The 21,877-nt window shown below is 39.4% G+C and overlaps 1 long non-coding RNA gene across 4 annotated transcripts in view; it reads right to left on the bottom strand.

The window, feature by feature from the left end:
- Positions 1-21,877, bottom strand: part of LOC131514618 (uncharacterized) — a 197,480-nt gene that overhangs the window by 113,938 nt on the left and 61,665 nt on the right. For all 4 annotated transcript variants that reach the window (XR_009263166.1, XR_009263168.1, XR_009263165.1 and 1 more), the window contains one exon: positions 19,793-19,945. This is a non-coding gene — a long non-coding RNA (uncharacterized LOC131514618). The remainder of the gene's footprint in view (positions 1-19,792; positions 19,946-21,877) is intronic.

Here is a 21,877-nt window from a genome sequence, read left to right as displayed (position 1 = left end):
CCAATACTTCCTCTTCCCTAAATCATCCCAGGGCCAGGTATCAGAATACCAGAGACAACCCATATAGCCCAGAGCCCACTGAGATTACCCACACTAGCTAATTCTAAACTGTTCCTCCTACCCTACCTTGTCTTTCCTACAGGAAACAAAAAAAGGGCTCTGTACCGTGCTTTCTTTTCACTCCTTCTGCCTCCCAACCCTACCTGGTGCTTTCCCACGTGGGCTTGCCAGGCATGGCATGCCCTTACATGTCCTCCTCTTAGGAACTGTAAGGAAAAAAAATCTTCTTTCAGTGAGGTTACCCTCTCTGTATTGTCACCCAGAGACTTCCCTAAATTAAAAATTCTGAAGGGACAATTGAGACAAAAGGCCAGTCAAAACCACCAATGGTATCCATATATTCCAAAGAGGAGAGAGAGTTATGCAAAGATTCTTCTATCAACTTGTTCTGTCCAAACAGAATCTAAATCATGCTGTACAGAAAGAAGTTAATATACGATGCCTAATACTATTTTTTTAAAAGGCCTGCTAATTTGACCCTCGTCTAGTGTCTGAGACATTCGATTTTAGAAGGGCTCCCACCATTAGCTGATAAGAGTGTCTCACTCTGTCTGAACTATTTGTATAAACAATGTGGTTTATGGCAAACACATATTTTCCTTCTGGGAGTCTGGATTTTGGCATCTGCCAAGCAGAGGGTGTTCCCAGTAAAAACCCTGGATGCTGGGTCTCTGATGAGCCTCCCTGGTTTGCAGCATTCACATGTGTTGTCATAACTCATGGTTGGGAGAATTAAGCACATGCTATGCGGCTCCCCTGGGAGAGGACCCTGAGAATCTTGCACCTGGTCTCCTTGGATTTTCCCCCATGTACTTTTCCCCTTTGCTGATTGCGTTTGGTATCCTTTCACTGTAGTAAATCATAGTCATCAGTACAACTATGAGCTGAATCCTGTGAGTCATGATAGCCATTCTTCCAGTTCAGATGCTGTAATTTGTCCTTACTTTTCAAATCAAAGCAATTCTGGCCCACATCCATCATTCACCAAGGCTGATATATACTGTCATCATTTTCAAGGTTCTTTGCTCTTCCTAGAATTATGGAAGAGCCCTGCAAGAAGCTCTCAGTATGTGGCTGCTATTTCGCTATTGCTTCCTTTCCTGGGGCCCAGGCACTCTTCAGTGGTGTCCCTTTCAGTGGTGCTTCCTGCTGCCCACAAGCTCAGGTATGGACATTCCACTCCACCCCCTCACATCCCAGGCATCACAGTTCAGACAACTCCAGGATAATATAGTTTCTAGAGATTCCATCCCAGTCCTTTCCTTTCTCCGTTTTTCAGACAATTAGTTGAAATCCTTACTCCTCAGAGTTTGGGCCCCAGTTTCTAATAATTTAATTCTTCCCAGGGGCTATGGATCCCAGAGCACCAGGGCAAAGATCTAATATCTAATGTATGGGGGTGAGGGTGTGTGTGTGTGTGTGTGTGTGTGTTAAGAAAGCAGAGAGAGAATAAATGGGGATAAAAGAAAAACCATTTCTCTATTCACAATACATTTGACACCAAAAATACGGGATGTTTACCCACACCAACCAATTTTTCAACTCTCTGGACCCTAATTGGGTGTCCTAAAATGTAATTTAATTCTGACACTGACTGCCAAAAGTTAGCATCAGACCCTATATATCAAGGGCTCAGTCCTATAAGAGTGCCACCATTTTAGATGCTACTCGCAAGTCCTGGGCCTCCAAGCTTCTGACTGACTTGGCTACAAATCAGAGGTTCATTCGCACAATCTCCTCCTTAGATTAGATAATTTGCTATGTAATGGTTCACGGGAATTAGGGAAACATTTTACTTAGTATGACTGGTTTAGTATCAAGATTTATGGATAAACAACCAAATAAAGAGGTACCTAGAACAAGGTCCAGAAGAGTCCAGAGCACAGAAGCTTCTATCCCTGTGAACTTGGGTGTGTCAGCCTCTCAACACATGATGTGTTTGTTTACTGACCTGGAAGCTCTCTGAACCCCATCACTTAAAGTCTTTTATTTTTATTTATTTATTTTTTGTTTTTGAGAAAGAGTGCAAATGGAGAATGCGCAGAGAGAGGGAGACTGAGGATCCCAAGCAGCCTCTGTTGGAGTCTGACCCGGGACCACAACCATGAGATCACTACCTGAGCAGGCGTTTAACCGAATGAGTCACCCAGGCACACACCCACTGCACCCTGCCCCCCTCACCCCCCGCCGCCATCACTTAAAGTTTTAATGAAGGCTTCATTACGTAAACACGATTGATGAAATCTTTGGCTATTGGTGATGAAGGTGCTCTCTGGCTCCTCTCCCGTCCTCAGGGGGTGCGGCTGAAGGTTCTAACCCTCTAATGGCATGGCTGGCACCTCTGAGAACCAGCCCTCATCCTCAAGGAGTCAGCTCTTAGCATAAACAGGTATGGCTGAAAGGGGCTTATTGTGAAAACAAAGATGCTCCTTTCATCCCTATCACTCAGGAAATTCTAAATATTTTAGGAGTTCTGTGCCAGGAACTGAGGACAAGGACCAAATACATATTTCTTATTATATCACAGTATCAGAGAAGAGTGAGTGGGAATTAGTCCTTTATTATTTGACTCTTCTACAACAGTATGAATAAAGCATAAAAATTATATATCAATAGGTTACCCTGCTACAAAAATAGTAAACTTGACTTTTTTTAAGGAACATTGTGACCAAAGTCATTTACTTATTAGTATCAGTCAGCAATTTTTCTTCAATATCATCTCTCTGCTACTAGCCGACAATTCACTATTTCTCAACCTTTCTCTAATATATAATCTCCACAGGATATCTCCAGTCTGTTTTTTGTTTATAACATCCACAGACAACTTCCAACAACAATTTATGTCTGAGAAAAGAGATTTCTAACTGAAACAAGTATTGGGATAGTGGCATTAAGATTAATTCTGGAAGACTAACAATCACAGATAACAACCACAAAGGCATATTTGATTTAGATTTATTTATCTTTGGCATCCTAATTCCTGTTGAGAGCCTGGGCAAAAAGAATTCGCATTTCTCCGCATCAATTCTAAGAGGCCAAGAAGAGGTGTCTCTGATACCTCACACACAATTCAAATCCTGTGGAACCATGCCCACTAGCCCCTTGGAGGGCCACTTAATAGTACTGTGTTTTAATTCCCAGTCTGGGCCCAAGGTGGACCCACTTTGGGCCAAGGTTTTCTCTGTAGAGAACACTGTTAAAGCATCTGGAGTACTATTATTTTTTTTTAATTTTTTAAAATGTTTTATTTATTTTTGAGAGAGAGAGAGAGAGAGAGCATGAGTGGGGGAGGGGAAGAGAGAGAAGGGGACACAGAATGCTAAGTAAGCTCCAGGTTCTGAGCTGTCAGCACAGATCCTGATGTGGGGCTCGAACCCGCCAGCTGTGAGATCATGACATGAGCCAAAGTCAGACACTTAACCGACTGAGACACCCAGGTGCCCCTAGAGTACTATTAAATATAAGACATGATTCTCCAATAAAAGCAACCAGGGTTTCTTAAAATAATAGCTGATTTTAGGCAATGAAAATTCAAGATCAATGGGAAGAATCTTTCAGTGCCAGAAAGGAAGGAAGTGCTCAAAAAATACAAATTTAAAAGACAGGGCATGTTAAAGGGACTCAAGAATGAATCTAGGAGAGCTCCTAGTGGACAAAGCTGCAGTAATCTCAGCAACGAAATCAATAACATGACATTGGATTATAACCCAAAGTGTAACATAAATATCCATGGGTCCATACTGATAAAAATAAGTGATTGAGGAAATAAATGTAGGAGAACAGACAAATCTTCCTTAAAATGTCCCTTACAAAGGAAGATAATGTATACAGATACTCCAGCCTCAAGTAAATAAAGCTTAATCTTCTTTCCCCCACACCTCCAATTCCCATCTCTATGTGCTTCCAAAGGACAAGACCATGGCATGGTGGGGGAAATAACTTAACAGAGGAACAAACTAGCAAATATGACCCTGGCCAGGTGGTCAAGGTTAATATCACTCATGATAAGCCAAATTCATCATGTGTACTCTCTGATATGATGTGATGAGAATGACACTTTCCCTCTTATATTTGTCCCCCAAACCCTTAATCCCAGTCTAGTCATGAGGAAACATCAGACAAACCACAAACTGAGGTGCAATCTATAAAATGCCTGACCAGTACTCTTCAAAACTATCAAGGCCAAGATAAACAAAGAAAGACAGAAACTGTCCCAGACCAAAGGAGATCAGGGAGACATGACAACCAGATGCAATAGGACATCTTGGACGGGATCCTGGACCAGACAAGGGATAGTAGTGGGAAAGCTTGTTAAATCTGAATAAGGTCTGCAGTTTTGTTAAGAGTATTCCAATGTTAATTTCTTAGTTTGACAAATATATCATAGATTATGTAAGATGTTAACATCAGGGGAAGCAAATGAAGAGTATATAGGAACTCCCTGTTCTATATTTGCAATTTTCTATAAATCAAGAAATGCTCCAAAATAAAAATATATCTGATATGTTATAATATTTAATACACTTATTATATAAATAAAGTGTTGCTATATATAATATATTATAAAAAGCACCCTCTCCATCTTGGTGTTTCTACTTTATTCATTCTGAATTTGCTTTACCTGGAAGCTGAAACCTGATTCCTGAAAATCAACCAGAATGAGTGGATATAGAAAACAGCTCTTTCCTCATGAACTAAAGTGAGTATATAGAAATACTTTCAACCCCATGGGTAGAACCTATGATGCCCCAGGACAGCATCTGCCAAAGATAAGCAACCAAGAGTTATAGGTCTGTGTCGAGAAGATTTCATCTCCGCCTTTTGTAATTAACTGTTTGCTTCAGTGCCATAATTCAGCATAAAAGAAACCACAAAGGAACCAGCAGTCTTTGCCATTAAGAATTGTCGGTGAATGTGTTATTTTCAGTTATTAACACTTTCCAATTGTGATCTTTGGTAATTACTTTTATACTCCAACATCATATTCAGTTTTCACTTCACTTCTTTCTAAAATGCTCATGTAACACATAGTGTATTTGATTAATTTTACCTGCAAAATCAAATTTTAAAAACTATAATTTAAAATATATTTGGGTGATTTCTTCAAATAATATCTATTTGAAAAAATAAAATTGCCTCTTTTACATGAAATTTAAAGATTTAAACATGTTACTAACTTCATGCTATATATTTGCAACACAAATATATACCTTTGTATACCTACAATCATCCTTATAATAACCCTTCCATGTAGGCAGGACAAATACTGTTAGGGTGAAAAGCCAGGCAAGTTGGCTTATGCTACACTGGGCTCTCAGCAGCAGACAAGTGGGAGATAGGAAAAAGCTATAGTGGGAGGGACTGGAGTTAGGAAACGTAGCATTTAAAATTTGTTTTTAATGTTTATTTATTTTTGAGAGAGAGAGAGCACAAGTGAAGCAGGGGCAGAGAGAGGGAGACAGGATCCAAACCAGGCTCTGTGCTAACAGCAGCGAGCCCCATGTGGGGCTTAAACTCGAGAACTGCGAGATCATGGCCTGAGCCGAAGTCAGACGCTCAACCGACTGAGCCACCCAGGTGCCCCTGAACTGGCCATGTAACACGCAAACCCCGTCAAGTGAAAACCATGGCACACATTACAGAGAAGAGATATGCTGCATCTGGCCTGGGCCAGAAGACATCTCATCTGGAGACGAGGAATAGCAGGAAGAACATCCTAGAGCCTACAGAGAAGCCCAGTTGATGGATGACTAAGGTCCCCAGAGAGAGAAAGTATCATGGCCCTAGCTATGGCCAGCCTCTGACTCTGGGTAGAATGCAGAACACCTCACTGGGCACCTCTTACCCTGTCCTAGATTGTCTCAGAAACTCTACAGAATTCAGTCTTCTTCTGAAGACCTCAGGATGTCAGCTTAGAAGCCTGGAGAAAAGGCTTGTAACAGTCATTGCCATTTTTCAAACAGAGATGTAGGTTAAGTGATAGAACCAAGGTAGACTCTGCAGCCAGATTACCTGAATTCAAATTCAGATTCTACCACTTCCTGCAGTGTTAGCTAGTGCTGGCTATCCCATGGTAACAGGTAGACCCCTGAAAGTATAACAGTTCAAACAAAGTATAGGTTTGTTTTTCATCTATGTTATTCTCCAAGGAGCCTGTTCCTGATTGATGGGAGTGATTCAGGAACCTAGACCCCTTCCACCCATGGCTCTGCTACCCCCCAGTGCCTCATCATCATCTTCATCTAGCCAGCGACAGGTGCATGGCGGGGGGCGGGGGGGGGCACACCAGCTTCTAAAAATGGCACACATCTCTCCTATTCCATCAGCTGGTACTTGGTCCAGGGGCTGCTCTTAGTGCCAAAGAGGCTGGGAAATGTCAGGTTGGCTTTGTGTCCAGGAGGAAGAAACAGGTTTTGGGTGAACATTGTCTGCTATACTAGCTATAGGACCTTGGGCGGAGGGGGTGGGGCGGTTAGTAGCATCTCTGCCTCATTTTTTCTCATCTGTAAAGTGGGGATTATAATATTACTTGCCTCAAAGAGCTTCTAGGACAATTCATGTGTCAACATAAAAGCTTTTGAACAATGTGCCATGTCGTCAGTAAGGGCTTTACAGATGCCGGCTATTGTCCTTGTCATCAGCATCTTCTTTGTTGCTATTGTCATCATTATCATGATTACTTGAAAACAAAGTGGCTGGGATTTAAATCTGCATCCTTTGACTCATAATCTAGGGAGAATTCTTCCATCTCTTCTAGACTGCTGCTGCGGTCCCAAACATCTACATAAAATGATTCAATTCTCAGTTTTCCTCCTGAAATATAAATATTGTTTCTCTAAAAAACGCAGATGAGACAATTTGGTCACAATAATTGGAAGCAACTGTTGGGGCTAATGCAAGCATGCAATAGCCTTATTTGATTTCAAAAGGAATATTTCAGGGTTTCTTCTTATTTTGAGATTTTTTTATTTCAGTGAAAGACAGCATAGAAATACCATGCTGGGGAGAAAATCCAACTAAAGGCTCATTGTTCCCTTGGTCTGTACTTTGAGGGGATAATATACATATTTAATTTTTTTTTTCAGAGAGTCGCTTAGTATCTCTCCCTACACATTCATTTATTCGGGACATATTAGAGCAGCCATGGAGTGCTTACTCAATCATTCCTTGCCCTTCTAGCCTTTTGGCTAAAGCAGATTATATCATTCCATTTTTAGTTAATTCTATTTCATTTGCTCGAGTATTGAGAAGAGTATCAGGAAATGAAATTTTCCTTCAGTGAATAAGCTGGACACTTTTCAATCAGGTAAATAAAAATAGTAGGACAAATATCATCCCTCATAAACAATAAGTTTTTCATTCAATTTTCATTTTCATCCTTGAGCTATTTGACCATCTAATGTTGTCTGTCTGCATATAAACTGGGGCTTTATTGTAAATGTACTGTGATTATGATTCATTCTCAGACTGCCTGTGCATCTTGCCAACGGCCTGGACTCATTTATTATTTTATCTCACTCACTGGATGGGAAAACCTGCAGGCACAGTTGATCCAGCCCAGCAAGACTGTCTTTGCTGGGATGATGTGATACTGGGTTTGAAGCATCGATTTATTCTCGCCAAAACAGGAAGCATTAAACACGTCGATCTTGAAGTATAATCTGGTCATTTTGTTCACTTTCCAAGTCATGAAAGTAGAAAGAAAGTCTGTTCATGCATTCTCTCCCAAAGAGACCACCTCTGTACTCAGGAAATTCCAGAGGATTCGAGAAGGTGCTGAAAGAAAGAATGCTGTGAAGTGCAGGTCTGGAAAGTGTCCTGGACACCTCTCTGAGTAAGCCTCACCTTCCTAGGTCTCTGGGAGGTGCACAAGGGAACTTGAGATAGAGTAATATGACAAGGACTGGGAGCTGTCTGCCAACATCTGCTCCTTATTCTTCAAAAGTAATAGCATTGTAGCTGCGCACATGGCTGCCCAGCAAGATTACACTTCCCGATGTTCTTGCAGTGAAGTGTGGCTATGTAATGGAGATTTCACCCAAGGAATGTGAGCAGATGTGATATGTTCCACCTCCAAGTCATCAAAGGGACCTCTGCCACCCTGCCTCTCCCTTTCCTGTGGGGCAGACCCTGGATGTGTCAGTGGCTCAGCTTTGACAATGTAGGCAATACTAACGCCCGAGGGTCTTGCTACCCCAAGGAGGTCAGAGAACAGTAGCACTGCATCATCAGGGAACTGTTAGAAATGCAGAATCTCAGGTCCCACGCCAGACCTTCTAAAATATAATCTGCATTTTAACAAAATCCTTGGGGACTTCCTATGCACACTGAAGCTGAAGGCATATCAGCCAGGAGATGGCAGAGCCATGACTTGGAACCAGCCTGGGTCCTCAGAGGAACAAAGTTAGCACACTGACCTGCCACACTCACTTTGAAATGACTAGGTGAGAGAAAGAAACTTAAAAAAAAAAAAAAAACTAGTGAGGTGCCTGAGTGGCTCAGTTGGTGAAGCGTCCGACTTCGGCTCAGGTCATGATCTCACGGTTTGTGAGTTCGATCCCCGCATCAGGCTCTGTGCTGACAGCTCGGAAACTGGAACCTGTTTCGGACTCTGTGTCTCCCTCTCTCTCTCTGCCCCTCCCCACTTGCACTCTGTCTCTCTCCTCTGTCTCTCTCTCACACACAAATAAACATTAAAAAACTATTATTATTATTATTATTATTGATACTGTTTCATTAAATTCATGCTATTTTGGAGTGTCTTTATTATGAGACTTAGATTATCCGAATGCAAATAGTGTGACACTGTCCACAGAGCCTTATTTGTCAGACCTTAAATTCAGCTTTTCATGAGAGTTCCTATCCTCAAAGGGATCCATCTTAAAACCCTGCTATAGGTCTGTACTCTTATCAGCTCAAAGATCTACCAGGTGAGGAGAGTTCAGGACCCAAAGACGGCTTGCACTAGTAACTAGTGATCCTTGTCCTAGAAGATTCGGCCACTCGAAAATCACCAGCAAAGTCAGGAACTGGAAAAGAGAGTTCCTAATGAAAAGTCACTCGGGAGTCGAGACTGGAAGTCAAGAGAGGAGCTACAGTGGATGAGATGGGAGCTACAGTAAAGAAAGGTCTGGGAACCTAATGGCTGTCTGGAGCACATACCTCCCAACTTCATTCCCCACACTGCCAGCCCGAACCCCTGTCCTCGCAGTGTCCACTGGCTTGTTCAGAACGCGGTGGTCTTTGCCCTGTCCATCTAAGCTCCAAAGCTGTTTCAAGATCAACATCTTATCTACGAAGGAAATAATAGAATCACATTCGTAAATGATATTTCCCACGTGAACTCAATCTGATCTACTTCTCAAATGGCTCGGCACATATGACCCCAGTGTCAATCTGACTACTTAAGGCGTCTCCAGGCTGCCCACCCTTGCTCGCCTCCTCTTCACAGGCCTGCTTCACACACCCTGCACAAAATGTTTTGCCATTCCTTTGGGATATTCTCTTGCCCCTTTTCTTTGGCTTGACATGTGCTTTTTCTTATAGCTTGAGTGCTCTGTTTTCCAGAATAACAGGCTTCTCTACCTGGGGAGTCACTCTTCAAGACCAAATTCAATGCTTCTTTCTCCCAGAAGCCTTACCCCAGGTCCATCTCGTCACAGGATGCAGTATTTTAATTATTTTCTTCTCTTACTTTCAAATTATCTAGAAATATGTAGAGGGATAAACCTTATATTTAAATTTACCTTTGAGAAACAAAACAAATGAGCAAAGGATAAAAAAGGAGGCAAACCAAGAAACAGACTCTTAGATAACAAAATAATGGTTACCAGAGGGGAGGTTGGCAAGGGGAGGGACAGGGGAAATAGATGATGGGGATTAAGGAGGACACTTGTTATGATGAGCACTGGATGGTGCGTGGAATTTTTGAGTCACTAGATTGTACACCTGAAACTAATATAATACTGTATGTTAACTATACTGGAATTAAATTAAAATAAAATAAATATAAATAATAATAAAAATAAATAAATAGATAGATAAATTTACCTTTGAACTCTCCATGGCAGAGCCCAGCCACATGGAAGGTAAGTGGCTGTTTGCTAAATAAATCAATTTTCTCTTCCACCCCACTCTCCTCGGGCCCATTTATACTTACTATTATACTTAACTAAGCTTCCTTGTAAAACATATGTACACAGATTCCTGGCTGTTTGCCAGCTCCCATCCTCAGGACCCATGAACGCTTTTAAAGAACCTAGAAGCACTCAAAGGGCCTAAATAATTTGCAAACAGAAGGTACCAAAATAATGATTGATCATTTGAATGAAAGGTGTTCCTTAAGGAGTTTTTAAATAGGAGTCTGCCAATTCACTCAAGGAAAAATTTGAATTTTCTGCTAGATTTAAAATATAGATCCATTTCCATTATATGCACTTGTCAAAATTTTAATTTTCCTGTTGAGAATTTATTTTTTCTATTCTTTGAAATGTTTAATAGAATCTTCCTAACACTTGGATTTACCTTCAGTATTCTCCTACTTTACCCTCAGTGCCCAGATCTGGGTTCTTAATACCACTCCCACCAAAATGAACCAGAGCAGAAATGGCTGATTTCCAGGTCTGAGACAGGAAGTGTATAAGATATCCTGTCATACCAAAGAGCAAGAGAACTCTCAAAGACTTTTGGAGGCAAGTCAATAAGAATCAGGAAGCAACTTGAAGCGGCTTTCACTAGCCAAGGAGGGACAATTTGGACACCTATAAAATACGCATTTATGAGAAATATAAATTTCAATGGTTTGAAATAAATCAATTAAGCAGTTTAAAAACCCATTGATTTGTAATGATATACCCACCCTTAAAAAAAAGAAAATAGAGATGCCTGGGTGGCTCAGTTGGTTAAGCGTCTGGATCTTGGTTTCGGCTCAGGTCATGATCTGAAGGTTAGTGAGTTCAAGCCCCACATGGGACTCCATGCTGAACAGTGCAGAGCCTGTTTGGGATTCTCTCTCTCTCTCTCTCTCTCTCTCTGCCCCTCCCCTGCCCATGCTCTCCCTTTCTCAAAAATAAATAAATAAACTTAAAATTTTTTATTAAAAAAAAGAAAACAAAATTAAGAACCTCATTGATTACCTCATCAATCATAGGATCTATGGAACCAATTCACTATTCTAAAAGATGGTCTGAAAGGGAAAAAGCCAAGCATTTATCCTACTGGTTTTTGTATGAAGTATACTCCTGAGAATGTAAAGCTGGGCTTATGCACCTTCCCATATTTGCACAGCCTCACCTGTACCTCACCTTGCCCTTCTTCAGTGGACATCCCCACCATTACCATTGTTGCCTGCTCTAACACAGCAACTGTCTCAGCCTCCCCTGAGGTAAGAGCTGGGCTCAGAGCATGTGGTTGCCATATCTTCTGCTGTGGGGCACCGAGTGCCCGGGTCAACCTGAGAGCATGAGCATAAAGATGCTGCCTCCTCCATCTGCTTCTGGGCCCAGATATAGAGTTAAACACTAAGGCATGGGACCTGGCTTCCCCAAACTCTGCCCTGAGCAGTTTGATAGCTCAACTTCCAAGGTTAGGGGCATTGACAGCTCTTGAAGTGAACTCTGAGTTTTGACCAATGAGAGACACGATAAGGGAAATCATCAGCAAACAGATTTGCCTCCTCTCCTCCCTATGGACTGTTCCAAGAGGTAATGCTTCACACCTCTGGAAGATGTCCTATATGACCAGACAACCAGTTGTATATCCCTGTGAGGCTAGACTAGCTCAGTAACATGCCTCTTTGCATTTGCTTTTCCTCCTTCCTTGCCTCGCTTCCCTTTTTCTTTCACTCATGCTGCCCTTGAATTGCATCTGCCAATAAAACTTTAGCATGCAAACTTTGCCTCAAACTTTGGTTTCTAGGGAACTTAGTTAATTCATAGGGTGACCAAATGGATGAAGGAGAAAAAAATAAAATTGGCATTCTGTAAGTTAATACATGACAAAGACATGATAGAACTAGAATATCACCATTTTGCAATCTCTTATAAAATAATGAGATATTTTATACCTATCAGTGGCTGATGATACTATGTTTTTTAAAAATCCACAGACTTACAATGATATCCTCACCCTCTGAAAAAAAATTAAAGGGGTGCCTGGGCGGCTCAGTCAGTTGGGCATCCAACTTCAGCTCAGGTCATGATCTCACAGTTTGTGAGCTCAAGTCTCGCATCAGGCTCTGTGCTAATGGCTCGGAGCCTGGAGCCTGCTTCGGATTCTGTGTCTCCCTCTCTCTCTGCCCCTTTCCCGCTCACACTCTGTCTCTCTCTGTCTCAAAAATAAATAAACCTTAAAACAATTAAAAAAAATAAAAACTCTAATGGAAGCAGGCAGAGAAGTCTGCAGTCTGCTTTTTGTGGTGGGAGAAAGGGTCTTTCTTCTCCCAAAGACTTGTATGATCTGAAAGGTCTTATCACCTGTGCTCTTCATACTTGAGTGTCACCCCTCCTTTAACCTGACACCATAAACCTGACATATTTCAGCTAAAACATCCTATCCTTTCTACAAATACAACCTAAACTTTTTTTTAACTTTATTAATTTTGAGGGAGAGAGAGAGAGAGCACAATCAAGGGAGGGGCCGAGAAGGAAAGACAGAACCCCAAGCAGGGTCTGTGCCATCACTATCAGCACAGAGCCCTACATGGGGCTCAAACCCACGAACTGTGAGATCATGACCTGAACCAAGATCACGAGTTGGATGCTTAACCAACTGAGCCAACCAGGCATCCCCAACCTGCACTTTTTCAACACCACACCTTTCATTATATCCATCCTTTGACCATTGTTGAAAATTCCACATAAACTGCCATCTTGAAATGGATACAGAAGGGCTGGGAAGGGAGAAGCATTGCACAGATCAAAGATATGTCCGCAAGGTGATGGCAAAATTCAAAATAAACTTTCTTCCATCAAGTTTTCCTTGAATATTTTCCAAACAGAAGTTTTTATTACTCCCATGAGTTTCTAAAGCACTTGTTTTGTAATTTTTCCAAGACAATTAGCACTTCCATCCTTTTCAAACTTAAATACATTGACAATGGACTAGGATTTAGGCAAAACCATAGGGTAAACATGAGACCTTTCGTAAGTTATCAATTTTACTTAGGTATTTGAGAGATTAAACAAAAATTGAAAAAGTGTTTTGATGTTAAATGTGGCTATATATACATAAAAGTGATTACTTTGCATAATATTTTCAGATAAAATACTTAGCAGACAGCTTTAAATTTGATCCTAAGCTTCCCTAAGTTATACGTCTTGTATGAGGTGAAGAGGATGTAGATGGGCAGGTTTAACATGCCTCTGGTTTAGTAAGGTCTTGGTGAATCTGAAGGCATCACACACACCTCCACTGCTATTACTATGTAGAGCTTGAAGTTTTTTTAAATGGGTGGTTACTTTTATAAGGAAACAAGAAGCCTACTGGAAGGAAAAGATTTTTCAAGGTCTTATTTTTTTTCAAGGCTCCAGGTTTGGAAAAATGTACTGGTAGCCTGGGATGTTCCTAAGAAAGTCTAGGTGGCAGGGGAGAGCTACAAGTATCCTGGTGGACAGCTCTATAAAACAGGAGTGGCTTCTGCACTAAGTGTCAGAGGTCCTCCTTGAGACATCAGCTTGGTCTTTAGATCCCAACTAGTAAGACACCTTGGGAAAAAAATAGTGGGTACACTGAAAGACATCACAAATTCTTCTGCCAGTGTCAACTCCAGACTACAGTCCTTCGTAAAATAAAAAGGGGAACGCTGAAGGTCTGAGTGGGTCCTTTGTTACTCTCCTGCTGCAAGTTCTCTCTACTCTTGCTGTAGGAGAGTCGCCTATGTCTATTTAAAGTCTGATACATGGTCAAACTAAGGCATTGACTTGAAAAGGAAGAAGTAGAGGACTATGACAATAGTAGCAGAGACTTTTAAAAATTATGTTAACTGCACTTTCCAACCCAGTTCTTCCCCTTTGTCCTAAACACAACCAGCACCCCTGGTTATAATCTCTGTATTTAGCTGCAGAAGTTCAATAATGATGACGATGATGATGAAAATAGATAACGTAGATATGTGTGTATGTACACACAAACATTGTGTTCTTATATGTTTCTCATTTAATATTAAGGAAAATTACAATCCTTTGGGGCAAAACACCTCCTCCAGTATTTTTCTTCTAATGCTCCAGAGCATGTAAAGTAGGCTTCTACACACTGTGGGTGGATACTCAAGGAAATTTATGAACTAATTGATGAAGTTACTGCAGGGAATGCCATCATTTGCTTTGCTCTTCCAGGAAATAAGAACTTGATTTTTATGAATACCAATAAAAAGATGCTTCTCTGGGTTTCAAAACATTATCTTCTTCACTAACACATTCATATTCTCAAAACATAATTCTCTCAATTCAATGAGAAGTAACCAAAGGTAAAAGGTTTATTGCATGAAACAATTTTTTTATGCAGGAATTCAATTTTGCTGTAAAAGCTATAAAAGACCTCAATCTGTGTCAACACTGAGATGGATACAATTTAGCATTTTTTGTGTGTGTGTTGATGCAGTCATTATCAGAATTCAAGGCATGCTTTAATTTCCTTGGAGTACAGAGAATGCAGGAATAGGCAGCGAGATGTGCCCTGCTGGAGAAGAAACAAATACATATATGTGCACATTTTACGCTGGGTTTTCAAGGAAAATTGTTGGTTTAGGTAGCAATGGTCTCTCATTGCAGGGCAACTCTATTCAGGCCAGCGTTCACAGAATCACAAGCTTGTGCCAAAACATTTTGTTTCATGAAGCACTTTGGACTTTGGTCATAATGAGGATCTGTGAATCTGACAAGGTCAGTAAAGGTTATCAATAAAGACCCAGAGTCTACAAATCAATCCTAGCCAACTGAGTTACAGGACTGCTATAATAAGAGTACCAGCATCAGCAGAATTACAACCAACAAAGAAAAATAATGACTTTCTCAATCTGAGTTCAGAAAGTGGCCAGCTTATTAACAGGCAGCAATAGAACCAGCCTGCATGGACTGTGATTTCTAAGACTTCTTAGAAATGCCCAGTTTGTTTTATTCTTTATTTCTTACTATGAGATTCACAGTATAAATTAATCTCATTTGAGTTTTTTCCTATCAACTTTACCCCTTATTATTCCTATTCTGTTCATGTAATCCCAATTCCTAGCTGTAATAAGAAAAATAACTTATGTCCAATAAGTTATTATTTGTAATGATAACCAACCAAAGAGATGAAATGGAAATCAGCACTCACCAATATGCCATGCTCCTTTAATGAACATTTAAATATACATTGTAGATTTCATACTACATTGAAATTATTAAACTTGTCACATCTCTCTATTATTTCTTAGCAGATAAGAATAAACCAACGAATATGAAAAATCCACAACTAACATCATCGTCAATGGGGAAAAACTGAGAGCCTTTCCCCTAAGATCAGGAACAAGACAAGGGTGTCTACTCTCACCACTTCTATTAAACATAGTATTAGAAGTCCTAGGCACAGCAAACAGACAACAAAAGGAAATAAAAGGTATCCAAATCAGTAAGGAAGAACTAAAACTTCCACTATTTGCAAATGACATGATACCATGTATAGAGAAAACCCAAAAGACTTCATCAAAAAATGGCTAGAACTGATAAATGAATTCAGTAAAGTATCAGGATACAAAATCAATGCACATAAATCTGTTGCATTTCTATATACCAATAATGAAACATCTGCATGAGAAATTAAGAAAAGAACCCCATTTACAGTTGTACCAAAAATAATAAGATACCTAGGAATAAACCTAACCAAAGAGATGAAAGACCCGTACTCTGAAAACTCTAAAACACTGATGAAAGAAATTGAAGACAACCCAAAGAAATGGAAAGATCCATGCTCATGGATTGGAAGAACAAATTTTGTTTAAATGTCTATACCACCCAAAGCAATCTACCCATGTAATGCAATCCCTATCAAAACAGCAACAGCATATTTCACAGAACTGGAAGAAACAATCCTAAAATTTGCATGGCGGTGCCTGTCTGGCTCAGTTGGGCCTTGATCTTAGGGTTGCGAGTCTGAGCCCCACGTTGGGCATAGAAATTACTTTAAAACAAAATCTTTTTAAAAATGTTAAAATTTGTATGGAACTACAAAAGACCCTGAATAGCCAAAGCAATCTTGAAAAAGAAAAGCTAAGTTAAGGCATCACAATCTGGACTTCAAGTTATATTACAAAGTTGTAGCAATCAAAACAGTATGGTACTAGCACAAAAATAGACACGTAAATCAATGGAGCAGAGTAGAGGACACAGAAATGGACCCTCAACTCTATGGTCACCTGATCTTCGATGAAGCAGGAAAGAGTATCCAATGGAAATTCCAAAAAGACATTCATTTCAACAAATGAAGTTGGGAAAACTTGAGAGCTACAAGCAAAAGAATGAAACTGGACCACTGTCTTATATCATACACAAAAATAAACTCAAAATGTATTAAAGACCTAAATGTGACATGTGAAACCATAAAAATCCTAGCAGAAAGCACAGACAGTAATTTCACTGACATTGGCCATAGCAACTTTTTTCTAGGCTAGATGCCCTGAGGTAAGGGAAACAAAAGCAAAAATAAACTATTGGAACTACATCAGAATAAAAACCTTCTTCACAGCAAAGGAAACAATCAACAAAACTAAAAGGCAGCCTATGGAATGGGAGAAGATATTTGCAAATGACATATCCAATAAAGGGTTAGTATCCAAAATACCCAAAGTACTTATAAAACAACACCCAAAAAACCAAATAATCCAATTAAAAAATGAGCAGAAGACACGAACAGACATTTCTCCAAAAAAGACATACAGGTGGCCAACAGACACATGAAAAGATGCTCAACATCATTCATCGCCAGGGAAATGCAAATCAAAACACCATGAGATATCCCCTCACACCTCTCAGAATGCCTAAAATCAAACCCAGAAAGACAAGTGTTGGTGGAGATGTAGAGAAAAAGGAATCCTCTTACACTGTTGGTAGGAATGTAAACTGGTGCAGCCACTCTGGAAAATAGTACAGGGGTTCTTCAAAAAGTTAAAAATAGAACTACCCCAGGATCCAACGATCACACTACTGGGTATTTACCTAAGGAATATAAAAACAGTAATTAAAAGGGATACATGCACCCCTATGTTTATATGCACCCCTGTTATTTACAATAGCCAAGATATGGAAGCAGCCCAAGTGTCCACTGATTGATGAATGGATCAAGAAGATGTGATATATATGTATATAAAAGAATGAAATCTTGCTATTTGCAACAACATGGATAGAGCTAGAGAATATTAATGCTAAGTGAAATAAGTCAATCAGACAAAGACAGATACCATACGATTTCACACATATGTGGAATTTAAGAAATGAAAAAAAGGAGCAAAGAGAAAAAAAAGAGGGAGATGAATCAAGAAAGAGACTCAACTACAGAGAACAAATTGATGGTTACCAGAAGGAAGGTGAGTGGGTGATGGGTGAAATACGTGATGGGGATTAAGGAGCGCACTTGTCATGATGAGTACTGGGTGATTAAAATAAAAACTTTTAAAAAAAGAATAAACCAGTTATTTTTAAAATGTTTACTGTTTGGGGCACCTGGGTGGCTCAGTCGTTAAATGTCTTACTTTGGCTCAGGTCATGATCTCACGGTTCATGAGTTCAAGCCGCGCATCGGGCTCTGTGCTGACAGCTCAGAGCCTGGAGCCTGCTTCGGATTCTGTGTTTCCCTCTCTCTCTGCCCCTCCGCCACTCATGCTCTGACTCTCTCTCAAAAATAAACATTTGAAAAAATTTTTTTAATTTTAATGTTTATTTTTGAGAGAGAGAGAGAGGCAGAAACAGAGCATGAGCAGTGGAGCGGCTTTATTTCTACTTTATTAACAGTTAGTTGTTGAATTTTGATTAGATGCATCCAAGTGTCGTCACTATGAAAATGTCCAGATGGTGGACTGACCATGATTTTGGTTAAACTAATACAAGAAAATGACATTTAAAAGCCTAAAGAATTTGGTAAAGAATGAACAAGATATGATTATCAGGGTCAGTATTACATCTCCACTATTATGGTAGACATGGTTTAAACATGTCTCCTTTTTAGAAAAGTCATTCTTTATTTTCCTCTTAGATAAGATTTCTTTTATATTTAAGTAATTTTCATTCCTTTTTGAATATGGTGAATAAGGCACCATCTTAATATCACCTTCTGGCTTTTTATTCCCTGCCCTTTGCAAGCTGGCTCCTTAGGAACAGTGGGGTTTTTATATAATTACTATAAAGTTAAAATTGAATATTTAATATTTAAAATATTAAAATCGAATATTTTAGATCATGTACAATGTTTGAAGGTCTAAATAAATATTTGAAACATAAAACAAAACAAGAAATAAAACAGAGGCACCTGGCTGGCTCAGTCAGTAGAGCATGTGACTCCTAATCTCAGCGTTGTAAATTTGAGTCCCACGTTAGGGGTAGAGATTACTTAAAAATAAAAAATTCTTAAACAAAAAATATAGAAAAAAACATGAAGAAGAAAGCATTCCAAATCCCAATCTCTGAGAAACTCTGATATATGTCTTCTATATTTATCAATTAGTACGATGTTTAAAATATAGTTAGATAACAGGTGCACCTGTATGTAACTATCTAAACCAAGAGTGGGTTGTGCCAACTCTTGGTTTCTGCTCAGGCCATGATCTCGAGGTTCGTGGGATGAAGCCCCGTGTCTGGCTCTGGGCTGTCACCACAAAGCCTGCTTGGGATTCTCTCTCTCCCTCTCTCTCTGTCCCTTCCTCTCTCTCTCTCTCTCTCTCTCTCTCTCTCTCTCAATAAATAAACTTTAAAAAATCTTGAAAAGAAAATATACTTAGATACAAAAAGAACTCTCAAACAAAAAAATTAGTACAAAAACATGAATTTCTTGAATTTCTTCTCATGAAAATAAAGTTGAAAAGTAGTTTGCACTACCAAATCACTAGTGCTATATATTGCAAAAATGAAGCAAGACATTTTAATTGAGTAAGCAGCGACTCAATGATAATGTGGTGAGCAAAGCAGATAGATTCCTGGTTCCCACTGGGCTCATATGTTGTAGCACAGAGGTCAGCGAGGCAGCAGCAGACAATTAAAATTTAAAAAAAAAAAACACATATTTTTATAATGTGATAAATGAATAAATGTTATGAAAAAACCTAAACCAGGGTCAGGCATAGAGGAAAGTAGGGGCCATTTCAGGTCTGGTGATCAGGAGAGGGCTCTGTGAGGACAGACCTAAGAGTAAGGCAGGAGCTGTGCAAGGACATGGGAAAGAAAAGCGCAGATACAGGGAAAGGGAAGGGCAGAGGCCATTCATTTCTGCATGCAGCATACCTGATTCTTAACAACTATGGTGCAATCGGATCTGCACTATGGATTCTCCAAATACAGCAAAACCTTGGTTTGCTAGCATAATTCATTACAGAAACAAGCTTGTAATGCAAAGCACTTGTATATCAAAGCGAATTTCCCCATAAGAAATCATAGAAACTCGGATGATTCGTTCCACAACTCAAAAACATTCATATAAAAATGATTAAAATACTGTAATATAAAATAATAAATAAAATACAAAATATAAGGAAAAATAAACCTGCACTTACCTTTGAAAACCCTTGTGGCTGGTGTGAGGGAGATGAGAGGAGGTTTATTGTGTAGGATGACTTTCACTATCACTGGCACAATCACTGCTATCTATTGGCTCAATGGAACCTTTTTCTTTTTGTGCAACTTTAACAAGGAACCTATCCAATGACCTAGAATGAAATCATACACCACGATTAAGTGGGATTTATTCCAGTGATGTAAGGATGGTTCACCATTTGCAAATCAATCAACGTGCTACATCACATTAACAAAATGAAAGGTAAAAATCATAAATATAGAAAAAGAATTTCATAAAACTCAACATCCATTTGTGATAAAACCCTCAACAAAATGGGTATAGAGGAAACGTACCTCAACAAAATAAAGGCTATATGTGACAAACCCATGCCTAACATTATACTCAACAATGAAAAGCTTTTAGCTTAGAAAAGGAACAAGACAAGAATGCCTACTGTTGTCACTTTTATTCAACATACTATTGGAAGCTTTACCGAGAGCAAGTAGGCAAGAGAAAGAAACAAAGTTATCCTAATCAGAAAGGAAGAAGTAAAACTGTCACTATTTGGGGCATCTGGGTGGCTCAGTCGGTTAAACATCTGACTTTGGCTCAGGTCATGATCTCGTGGTTCGTGAGTTCAAGCCCTGCCTCTGGCTCTGTGCTGATGGCTCAGAACCTGGAGCCTGCTTCGGATTCTGTGTCTCCCTCTCTCTCTCTCTCTGCCCCTCCCCCTGCTTACACTCTGTCTCTCTCTCTCTCAAAAATAAGTAAACATTAAAAAAAAAAAAACTGTCGGGGCGCCTGGGTGACTCAGTCGGCTATGTGTCTGACTTCAGCTCAGGTCATGATCTCACAGTTCGTGAGTTCAAGCCCCATGTCAGGCTCTGTGCTGACAGCTTGGAGCCTGGAGCCTGCTTTGGATTCTGTGTCTCCCTCTCTCTCTTGGCCCCTCCCCAACTCATGCTCACACTCTGTCTCTGTCAAAAATAAATAAACTTAAAAATAAGTTTTTTTTAAAATACTGTCACTGTTTGCAGGTCACAGGATATTATATATTAAAAAAAAACTCTAAAGATTCCACCAAAAAACTATTAGAACTAATAAATGAATTCATTAAAGTTGCAAGATACAAAATCAATATATAAAACTCTGTTGTATTTATACATTAATAACAAAATATTAGAAAGAGAAATTAAGAAAACAATCCCACTTACAACTGAATCAAAATGAATAAAATAATTAGGTACATATTTAACCAAAGAGGTGAAAGACCTCTATACACTGAAAACTATAAGACATTAATGAAAGAAACTGAAAAAGACACAAATAAATAGAAAGAAAATCTATGCTTATGAATTAGAAGAATGAATATGTTAAAATGTCCATACCACCCAAAGCAATGTACAAATATAGTGCAATTTCTATCAAAGTCCCAATGGCATTTTTCACAGAAATAGAATGTATAATCCTAAAATTTGTATGAAACTACAAAAGACCCTGAATATGATCTTGAAAAATCTTGGGAAAAAAAAAAGAACAAAGCTAGAGGCATCATGATTTCAAACTATCTTACAAGGTTATAGTAATAAAAACAGTATGGTATTGGCCTAAAACAGACAAGTGGATCAGTGAAACAAAATAGAGAGCCCAGAAATAAGCCCACATACCTATGGCCAATTAATTTATAACAAAGGAGCCAAGAATATACTATTGTATTGGGAAAACTGGACTGCCACATACAAAAGAATTAAACTGGACCACTTTTTTATACCATACACAAAAATTAAGACCTGAAACCATTAAACTCCTAGAAGAAAGCAGAGGCAGTAAGCTCTTGACATTCTTGGCAGTGACTTTTTGGATTTGTAACCAAAAGCAAAGGCAACAAAAGCAAAAATAAAACAGTGGGACTAGATCAAACTAAAAAATCAATAACAGAACTACCATATGATCCAGAAATTTCACTTCTGAGTATTTATCTGAAGGCAATGAAAACACCAAAATATCTATGTTCCCCCATGTTTACTGCAGCATTATTTACAATAGCCAAGACATAGAAGCTACCTAAGTATGGATGCATACA

Source organism: Neofelis nebulosa, chromosome 6 (assembly GCF_028018385.1).
Source record: "Neofelis nebulosa isolate mNeoNeb1 chromosome 6, mNeoNeb1.pri, whole genome shotgun sequence".
NCBI lineage: Eukaryota > Metazoa > Chordata > Mammalia > Carnivora > Felidae > Neofelis > Neofelis nebulosa.
Note: the sequence above shows the minus strand (reverse complement) of the source record. Positions and strands in the feature narration are given on the sequence as shown.